Source organism: Cryptomeria japonica, chromosome 5 (assembly GCF_030272615.1).
Source record: "Cryptomeria japonica chromosome 5, Sugi_1.0, whole genome shotgun sequence".
NCBI lineage: Eukaryota > Viridiplantae > Streptophyta > Pinopsida > Cupressales > Cupressaceae > Cryptomeria > Cryptomeria japonica.
In genome coordinates, this window is record NC_081409.1 from 723,679,541 (window position 1) to 723,690,870 (window position 11,330).

Genomic DNA, 11,330 nt, shown 5'->3' on the forward strand with positions numbered 1-11,330 from the left:
GAACAAGTCAATAAAGAGAAATTGAAGTTGGAGTATGTATCTACAAAGGAACAAATTGCTATTATTTTCACTAAGCCTTTTCATGTAGATACATTTGTCTATATGAGACAATATTTAGGGGTATCTACCCTTGCCAATGATAACTAGATGCATTGAATTGCATCAATTTGGTGGATCTTAGACCCTTATCTTTCTATCTAGATTGATGAGTTGGTGTTGCTCCTCTGGTGGAGTAGTCTATGTTTTAGGGGGAGAGATTCCTAAAATTCATGTTTCTATTTTTGGAGAGTGAGTTTGGTTTTCTATTTTGAGATCTTTGGCATTGTTGTTAAAGGGGGAGAGAGATCATGTTAAAATTGCTTTATCTATCTTGATCTTGGGGGGATTTTGCTGGAGATATCTTCTTTCTTTGCATTGATTGTTTTTCACATTCATATGTTGCCATAAATGCCAAAGGTGAAGATTGTTGGAGATTGTTGGACATTGCTAGTCCTATGATATGTTGTCGTTATTGATGTAAACATATTTCTATAATTTGCTTCAGTGTTTGCAAATTGGGAAGATCTTATGATCTGGTTTGCAGTTTTATTTTGCTATATTGGTGCTTTGTAGAGTTCGGTATTTCCTCCGGTATATTTCAATATGATTAGATATTGAGATGAGATTTTAGGATTTTTTTGTGATGGTCTTGTGTATCTTTATTTCATATGGATTGTGATTTGGTGCTCTACAAGTTATCTTTCTTTGTGATAGTTACTAATTGGTTGTGATCTTGAGTTTCAGATGTTGACAGATGAAGTTTTGATAAGTGGTGATGGTGCAGCTGTTACTGGTAATTATAACATTCTTGCTGGTGTTTCCTAATTGTTTCCTATTGGTTTTTATGATATGCATTGGTCATTGTGAGAGTTTTTGGTGGTTTTCATGAACCAGTGATGATTTTCATGTTATGCAGTTTTTTTGGTGGTATAGCATGTTGCAGTTGATCTTGGTGTAATTTCTAGTGGAGTTGAGCATTTGGGAATTTTAATTAGGTCCATGTTAAGTCATGTAAATCATTATATTGTTTTGGTGGTAAATCTTTGTATCGTGTGATGTAATTTTGTAATTGTGAATGGAGGGTTTAACTGACCTTGTTGTCAAGGTTGATGAGTTGTATATATAGGTGATATATTCATGTAATTTAGAAGTCGAGGTTTTCTACATTATCAGAGAGAGGTTTATGTGCAAACAAGGATTCATCTTTTAGTATTATGATTGAGTAGAGATTGGTGTTGCAGAGCAGACATTTGTGCTTAACTGGAACTATAATTAGGCCTTTGGAGATGCTATTTTTGTAGTTAATTTATTTTGGGTTGTAGTTTGAATCTTGTTGTAAGTCAGTGAGACTTCCCTGAGGGTTGTAGCTTTATGGGTCATTATCTTTTGAGCAGTGAGCTCTAAATAGTGTGTCTGGATGCATTTGTATCCCTGATTGTAATATTTACACATACTACTATAGAGTATCATCTTATTGTGGGTAGGTTCTCACCATGGTTTTTCCCTTAACCGGGTTTTCTACATCAAAATCTTGGTGTTGTGTGTTGTGCCTTCAATTTTATTGTCTTTGTCATTGTTGTAGTTTATCAAATCTATTTTTGTGGTTAAGTTTATAGATTCATTGAAAAATGATTCACCCCCCTCTTAGTTTTCTTCATTGTTGTTAATTTTATTGTTGTTTGTATTTTAACTCATGTCGTGTTAGGGTTTTTGATAAACTTCCAGGCTAGTTTTGCCCCTAGGGCTTTGTTTTGTAGTTTTAGATCCTTGATACCTAAACCTCCCATTGTCTTGGGTTTGATTATTTGATCCCAATCAATTAAGGCAATTCTATTCTTTTCCTCAGTGTTTTGCGAAAAAAAAACTCATCTTCTTAATTATGAAGGAATTTGCACTAGCTGTTAGAGATATAATAAGTAAATAGGTAGGGCCAAAACCACTGCTTGAATCATAACTAGCCTTCTAGCCCATGATAGCCACTTCCCCTTCTAGGAGTTTGAGTTATGGTCCATCTTTAACTTTAGAGGATCTGAGAATTTGGTGTTCCTTAGTCCTCGATCTATTGGAATACCTAGATGAATACATGGGAGAGTTCCTGCTTTGCAATCCAGGATTCTTAGAATCTTAGCCTGTAAAAGGTTTGGAGTGGAAAAAAAGAAAACTTTGGATTTTTATTTGTTTCTTATTTGTCCTGAGGCCTTTCCGAAAGATTCTAATAGCAGGTTTAGAGGAGTTGCTTCCTTCACTTTTGCTACACACAAGAGGAGATTGTCATCTGGGAATTGCTGATGAGTGACTACAAAATTTGTGGTTACCTTAATTCCCTCTAGTAGATTATTTGTTTGTCTTGTTTTAATTTCCCTTCCTAAAGGTTCCCCCATTATGATATAGAGGAAAGGAGATATAGGGTCTCCTTGCTAGATGCCCCTATAGGAAGAAAAGAAGCCTCTTGGCTTTCCATTTATCAACATTGAAAATTTTGGTGTAGAGATGTATTCATAGACCCAATTGATCCACTGCTTGGCAAAGCCAAAGGCTTGCATAATTTTTCAAAGGAAATGCCAATCTACATTATCATAATCTTTTGAAATGTCTAACTTAATTATCATACCTGGTCTATTCATGCTTTGAAGAGTGTGGATTGCTTCTTGCGCCACAATAACCCCATCAAGAATTGAGCGGTCTAGAACAAAACCTGTCTATTCTTATGATATAATGCTATCCATGAGAGGCTTCATTATGTTTGTCATGACTTTTGAAAGGATTTTATAAACTTTGTTGCATAGAGAGATGGGTCTAAAATCTCCTAGATTCGTTGCTTTCTCCTTTTTTGGAATGAGGGCAATAAACATATTATTGATTTCTCTACGTATTTTACCTGATCTTCTTGTGCATTCTAAGGCTTTTGTAAGCTCTTGACCCAATAAATGCCAGCACTTGAAAAAATCAGCAGGGAAGCCAACCGGGCTAGGAGCCTTTCTGGAGGGAAGCTGGTTTAGAGCTTGAAATACTTCCTCCAGATTGATTTTCTCATTTAGTTTCTAATTGTACTCATCTGATATAATCTTAGGGATCACTTCCAGAAACTTTTTCCATTCAGTTAATTGAGAGCCTTCACTATTGTTCAAGAGGTTGAAGTAATAATTGGTGATCTCTTTCTTAATCTCTGCAGGGTCCTCTATGGTTTGATTTTTTTTTATCTCCAATTTTGAGATCAAATTCTTGCTCCTTCGTAGCTTTGTAACATTATGGAAGAAATTGGTATTTTTATCCCCCATTCTGAGCCAATTCTCTCTAGACTTTTGTTTCCAAAAGATTTCTTCTTTTAAAAGGATATCCTCATATTCCAAAAGGAGGTTCTTTTCTTGTTCAAAGGATTCTCGGTCCATACCCACCCAGATGATCTTGTCATTTAGAGCTACCAATCGCTCTTCCGATAATTTTTTGGTTGAAATTTTTTTTTTAAAAATGTTGGGCGTTCCATTGTAGCAATTTCTTCCTTACTAATTTCAACTTTGAAATAAAGCAAAAGAGTTTTTATCCTTCAAATAGTTCTTCCTTCCAAAAATTTTCAATCAAGGTTAGAAAATCTGGGTCTTTCATCCACATATTCTCAAACCTAAATGGAGATTTGAAGGTATCTTGGTTACCTTGAAGTGAAAGAAAAATAAGAAAATGGTCTGAACCAGAGCAGGTGAGGACAACAGGCAAAGGCAAAGGGAAAAGATCAGAGGTCACCCTGCCTGAGGAATCTATCAATTTTTTCTACAATATTGCTCAAGCCTTTTCTTTTGTTTTTCCATGTGAAGGAGTCCCCTGAATCTATTTATAATAATCCATTCTTTTCAATCCAATCATTAAAATCCCACTCAGATCCACCTAAGCGGATGATGCCTCCCCTTTTGTCTGATTCTTTCCTAATGGCATTGAAGTCACCTCCTATGATGAGTTATTCATTGACCAATTGAGATATGACTCCATCTAAAGAAAGCCATAAAAGTCACTTTTTGAGGGGAGACACTGGGCCAGTAGTGTTGATAACAAAAAAGGAAGAGTTTGACTAATGATGAGTGATTTTGGCTAGCAACCAATTTTTGCTAGAAGCGATGCCCTCAACATGGACTTCAGAAGGCTTCCAGATTATCATTAGACCCCTAGAAGCCCCTTTTAAGGCCACTGTCAATTGTAAGGATGCATGGAACAAGGAGCTAATTTCACTACCAAATGAGACTTCTTGCTGATAATCCAATTTAGTTTCTTGTAGGAGGATGATGTCTGCACTAACCAAAAGAATCCTTCTTTTGTTCACCCTTTATTTGTTGGGGGAATTGAGTCGCCTAACATTCTAGGATAGGATTTTCATTCTTGTTCAAGAAGGGGGTTTCTCTTCCCTACTTTCCAAAGGTCTAGTAGTTTTGATTGATTCTCCACAGCCCCAGCTTGATCTCTAGCTTCAATGAGGGATCTACGACCCTTTTCAGGGGAGAAGATCCAAAGTCTGGTTTCTCCATACCCTCTAGGTTCTCTTGCAACCCTAGTTTCCTTTTCTCCTTGATATGAGAATACAATACTACTAGAGGAGTATCTAACATTGAGTCCAAGCCTTCATCCTCTTTCATGAAATCCTGAAGTATTTTCTGGGCATTCTGATCCATAGACAAATCCAGACCTTGTGGCATTAATGGGGGTGACAATAGAAGAGGATAAGGGATCTCTGCTAATAGATTAAAATGTTTCTTTATTGGAAAGAGTTCTAGAGAAGGGGAGATCTCACCTTCAGATAAGTGTGTCCCATCTTCTTCCTCCATATCAGCTTTAATGTTTAAGATATTAGCAAGATGCATGGGTTTACCTTTGCTAGATTCTATAAGCATTGGAGCTCCCTTTGGTCTCTTTTGCCTTAGTCTATTTTTCCATTTGGAAACCTTTGTAGGATGTTGATAGAAAATGTTGAAGGCACCTCTGCTCAGAGAGGGAGTTTTCTTTTGACTAAACAAACTCATAGCTATCTTATGGGGTTGGATCTTAACAATCAAAGATAAAATGCGAGGAGGATAGCTTAAAGGAGGTATCGAAAGAGGCTGAGATTCCCAAGCTGAAAGAGATTGAATCAATTTACCTGGCTTCCCTCTTGGAATCTGATTTAATCTTGGGGTGTGAAGGTGTTGGGAGTCTACCAAAGTAGGAGATACAGGCTGAGGAGCTAAGTCTCTATTTTCTAACTGTAGAGTAGAATCCTTGTTTGTCGGGGCAACATGCAATACTAGTGATTCCGGTAGACTTTCCATTAACTTGTCCACCCTCTGAAGATTTATTCCATCAATGCTTGGCTTTGTTGTTGGATGTATTGGATTCAAAGCTCCCATAGCAACTACAAGTGAACAATTTTTAACTATTTGGTTTCAGAGGACACATTTGCCAGGGATTTCCTTTCCCAATCTCAACACTTTCTGTTTCCATCTACCCACTTCTGAAATGATTTCTATTTCACTATAAAAACCTTATTTAAGATCAATCTCAATATATATATTACCTACATCCCCTTTGAGGCCATTCACGAAATCTGCCTCAATCCCAACTAAAGATCGTAAAGCATCACCAATCTTCAACAGAGCCTCCGAGAACCAGAACTAAGATGGGAGACCCACTAATGAAAGCCAAACTGGAGTTTTCTGAAATCTATGATTGACGGGATCAAAACCTAATTTCTAGTCCAGGAAGTGAAAGGTCGAGCCTTGAAAGAATAACAGACTACCATTAATGATTACATTCTTCAATGTTGATTCCACACATTCTAGGAAGAAAAAATCATTTTGTAATAGTCTAGCTAAGATCAAACATGGAAAGAGAGAAGTCCACCAGGCGATTATCACTTTTCAATTCCCTCCACTACCACACCATTGCACAAGGAAAGCATTTTCTTTGAATCAGACAATTGTGGATTTGGTTTTTTCTGATTCTAGAGCTCCCAAATCTCTTTAGGGGGTCAAAGATAATCAAGATATCCTTAAGGCAATTAAAGATAATATTCAGATTGCATAGGAAGAACAAAAGAAATATGTTGATTGCCATTGAGTTGAGATGTCTTTTGAGGTGGGAGACAGTATTTTTGCATCTTCAACCTTATAGACAATCTTCATTAAAAGTATGTGGAGCAAAAAACCTTAAACCAAAGTTTTATGGGCCTTTTAAAGTAATTAAAAGAATAGGTGAAGTAGCATATGAGCTGGAGTTGCCTTTTCCAGGTGAAATGTGCAATTTGTTCCATGTGTCATGCCTCAGAAAGGCTCTTGGACAACAAGTGATTCCTTCTACAAATGGCTCCTATGGATGAAAAGGCAAATTGATACTCATTCAGGAAACAATCTTGCAAGTAAGAGAAGAAATTGAGGAGTAAAACAATTTCTGAATATCTCATCAAGTGGAAAAGCTTGTCTTTGGAGGATGCGACATGGGAAGGAGAGGAGATTCTTAAACATCCTAGTTTACAAATGTTTGAGGACAAGCATTCTTTGGGTGGGAAGGACTATAATGTCTTCAAATCAAGTCATGATGCTTAACTATGTATTGGTTGCCATTTCCTTGGATTACCCAAGAGGAAGTGGACTTAGAGCATCATTGGTAAGTATTAGAGTTTTTGGCTTGTTTTCTATTCTCTTTTTAAGTTTTGGGCACATTCTTTTATGCAACTTAAGTGATTTTAAGTTGCGGGCACATCTTTTTATGCAACTTAAGTGGCTTCTTTGGTTTGTTTCCTATTCTATTTTTAAGTTGTGGGCACATTTTTTTATGCAACTTAGGTGATTTTAAGTCATGGGCACATCTTTTTATGCAACTTAAGTGGCTCTTAGCCAAAAGACAATATTTTGCCCTTTTGAGTTTAATGACTTAAGAGACATGTACTTTTAAGTGTTTTTTAATTAAACATGGACTAAAAGGGTCAAGGGGGCATTGGAAAATAAGGAGCTTATTGGCTCATTATTGAAGGTTTTATTTGGAGCATTGGAATGGGCTTGCAATGAATCTATGACTGAGATTAAATCGCTCTTTTAGTAGTCATTATATAACTTTTTAGGGTTCTCTTGGAGCTCATAATGTTATCAGTCTTTTATCTATTGCTGTTGCAATCTTTAACTTAAGAATTGAAACCTTTGAGTATCCCTGGTTTTAGAGACATATGGGCTCCCCCTAGTCAAAAGGGTGTGTTTTGGTGGAAGGGCTTTAGTTTGTGATGCCCTAGCACATCATTTTCAAAGCTGCATATCTTTATCAGGCTTGGAGGTCATTTTTGAGGTGTGATTCAGAGTTATCAGGTTCAGATTTGGACAACTACAACAATATATCTGCATGCTACTGATCATATTGATCTCAAAAAAATATTAAAAAATTAATGTAAGTTATTTCTGAAAATTTTGGGCAGATTTAGAGTTTTTCTGTAACTTTTTCATACTTTGAAATATTCAGAAATTTCTTTAAATTAGCAGTAAAATTAGATAAATAACCCAGGTCTAGATCTGAGTTTGTTGAAGGGTTTTTAATTTGCAAATAATTTTCAGAATTTTCTGTTGTATCTTTTGGAGATATTGTTTTTTTCTAGCTATCCCTATTTGGGGATATTACATACTTCATGTCCCCCTCCAATAGATTACACAAGTTCTTTACATTCTTTACTTTGTAGGAGGCATCAATAGACTTAAAGAACACCCATTGGCCACATATAGTGGCTATAATACTTATTAGTGCGTGATTCTGGCCGTTTGTTAATCCATTAGATAAAATACATGCAGACCCTTTTGTGCTAAATTATTTTTTGATCTTCTAGTATCAGCTTTATATTTTTCATGGTTTCCTCCATTAAGTGTCCATTGAATCATGAGGACTACATGCCTTGAACTCTTTATTGTGAACAGTTATTGCAGTGACCAATGACTCCCAATATGGATTCCTTGCTACATGAAACTATGTATTGTGGATGAACCTCCAAATCCATGGGCAAGACAAGATTACTCTATTTTTCATATTTAAATTAGGGACAATTCATCAGAGTTGCAGCTACTGTAGCTGTCCTCTTGTCTATTATTTTCTCATTATATCTAGCAATTTCACATTCTCTTATAATTTTAGGTTCCATTGCAATGGACAACTGGAAATCTTGGCTAGGGACTCGTGCAAGTTGACATTGGAGGTGATTGATACCTTCTCCCATGTAAAAACCACAAGGATTACATGACACCTTTCCTGATTCTGAATCTGGTTTTCCTCTGTTCAAAGTGGGAGCCGTCTACTGGTTGGTACAACTAGGTAAGGATGGCATTCTCTTTATCACTATGAACCCTGGTTAACTAAACAACCAAGTTTATATTTGTGAAACTTCAGAGACAAGGAAGAAAATGAAAAAAAAGCTTTGAAATACTAGAACGAACTAAAATCTGAAAAAACACTAAAACAAAATACGAAAAAATTAAGCATGTATTTTTAAAATCCTTAAACAGCTTGTCAACATATATCAAGTCAATTGTGTATAAGCATGAATGAGTAGAAAAGTGAATAAAAGAAGGGGGAAAATGCGTTCTAAATTTCTAATCATGCACTTCAGAGGGGGATTATGAAAAAAAAATCTTAACTGTTCAACTAGCTAGAAAGATGCTTTCAGAGGGGGATTGGCTGATACGGTATCATCCTAACACATCGTTGATTGTCAATTGGAATTGAGTTGGGCAATTGGTGATTAACCCTTTATGGTGGCTTCTGTTGAGCTCTCAACGTGCACTGCCTGTCATTTGGAATGTGAGGTTACCTTAGCTTGCTTCTGTTGTATTTCAGCCATAACATGACAATTAAAAACTAATGCTGTCCATGAGATGCTTAAAGATGAGATAGCATGAATGTATGCTTACTGAAGGTGTCTTTATGTGACTCACTAGATCGATATTGTCTGGAGTGTGAGATCTTGACCTTGGATATTCTGCTTGGCGGCAAAACCTCCTTCAATGCATTCCTCCAATAGTTAACCCCGCGTTCTCATGGCAATAGCAACCCGGTATATCAAAATTTGAAAATAAAGATGATATCCTTGCAAAGAATGTTTTCCCTGAAGATGAAGTATAAGTAAATGAATTCTTGTGGTTCTTCCCTTTTGCAGTGAGATATAAAAGTCCAAATACATGACATAATGTCTACACAAGTCATAGCGGTTATGGAGCCTCCCGAAAGAAAGGGGCCTGAAAACAAAACGTTTTGCAATTAGCGGAGAACCAAACATTTTTACAATTATTCTTTGACAAGTTGCATCGTCTGTAAAGACCACGCAATTTTCTTTTTCCTGCTAACAGTAAAAATTATTCTTTGACAAGTTGCATCGTCTGCAAAGACTGCGCAATTTTCTTTTTCCTGCTAACCTTTGCTTTTACTGTTAGATCCGGATACCTCGGTTTCATGGAGAGAACTTGGAGAAGAATAAAGTATTATATGAAAGAGTTTCTGCACTTGCTCAGAAACATGGTTGCACACCCGCACAATTGGCCCTTGCATGGATACTTCACCAAGGAAAAGATGTTGCACCCATACCAGGTAATCCTCACCACAGAACGATTAATATTCGATGCAGATATCACTTTGGACATTAATTAAAGTGTGTCAATGCTTGAAGATGATTTATTCCACCTCGTGTTACCTTTGGCTTGCAGGAACAACCAAAATAAAGAACTTGGATACATTGGTTCCTTTGGTGTTGTGTCGTTTACCCTTAGTGTGAACCTTGAACTGAAAAGAAATTATGTATGCTTTTCAGTCTGATTAAACTGTCAATGCCTCACAGCGGTTTCTCAGATCTCAGAGTGTTTTACCTAGGTCCTCTTTTCAGCTTCTCGGACTCTTTTTAACCCTAGTGCTTTTATATTGCAACTGTATGTATTGATCAGTCCCATTAGCTTACTTTGATCTCTACTTGACCTTTTACAATTTCTTGCCATCCTTTTAAGATAATCTTGATGAAGTACATTTTAACTAAGGATTCAGTATAGTGGATGCTATTTAAAGAGATTTGAACTCATTATCTTATTACAAGTGTTGCAAAATGCCTGAATTTTTTAACAAAAGACAAAATGATATATAAATGGCTTGGTTGCTTTATAGATCAAACCGACTTCTCAAAATTCTAGATAGATTACTTGGCATAACTGGACAATTTGTAAATTTATAGTTCTGTAACTTTACCGAGATGCTTATAATTGTGAAATTGAATGTGAAAAGACAATAGAGGTTACAGCAATCAATTTGACCTAAAAGAGTGTAATGATGTGCTTGAAGGTTTGATTATGGGCAGATTATATCCGTGGTATATTTCCAATCATAGCTTAGTAAAGCGCAATTTTCAAGAGGAACAATGATGAATATGGAGGCACTAGCTTAAATTATATTTGTTAAATGTTGTGATATATGAGGCACTAGCTCGGAATATTTAAGTGTTTAGTAGATTTGTATTTAAGGTAACTGAAATAAACCTAAATTTGTTAAAATCTATATGCAATATAGCTACATACATTATTAAGGATTAGTTTCTGAGTGCATTTCATATAATGCATCCAATGATACAATTCTCTGGTTTAAAACTTATCTGACAACTACCAATCAATACAGCTAAGTGTAATGGGTATGGTATGAGGTTTGGGCGCTAGATTATTTAATTTCAAATTAATCTGATAAGGAGTGGTGGTTTATCATTGTGAAGATATGTCAACTTTGACAAACAATTGTAAGGCAATGTAAGCCATTGATGGTATTCATAAACTCTTAATGAATTAGTATGTTGTTACAACTAGCTAAATAGGAGGTAATTTAGTGCCATGTTCCACGGCATTTTGGAGACAGGGTTGAGGAGAAGTATATTATAATAAGTCATTCTATATTATTATAGTATATATTTAATATATCAAAAGAATCTATCGGATTGTAAAAGAATCTATAGGTCATTATTGTTGGTCAATAAGCCACACTTGAACCAAATATTACCCATCGCCAAGAGGTATAATAGCTTAGTGGTAGAGGATCCTAACAGAACATGGGAGAGGGCCGATAGCTTAGTAGTAAGAGCACCCAATTAGCAAATACTAGGTATTAGGTTTGATGCCTAACTGGTCCATTGAAAATTTCAACAACTATATAATCAATTCGATTTTCTTAATTTGTTCTCTTACAAAAATCCTTGTCACATTCATAGGTTGTATAGCTTAAGTTTCTAAAAATCAATGTTTCCCTAATTCTTCTAGTATAGGAAAGCAACCAACAACTAA

General features: G+C 35.9%; 1 long non-coding RNA gene across 1 annotated transcript in view; it reads left to right on the forward strand.

The window, feature by feature from the left end:
* Positions 1-9,755, forward strand: part of LOC131876405 (uncharacterized) — a 50,798-nt gene extending 41,043 nt beyond the window's left edge. The window contains exons 2-3 of the long non-coding RNA XR_009372709.1: positions 9,456-9,609; positions 9,726-9,755. This is a non-coding gene — a long non-coding RNA (uncharacterized LOC131876405). The remainder of the gene's footprint in view (positions 1-9,455; positions 9,610-9,725) is intronic.
* Positions 9,756-11,330: the final 1,575 nt, after the last annotated feature.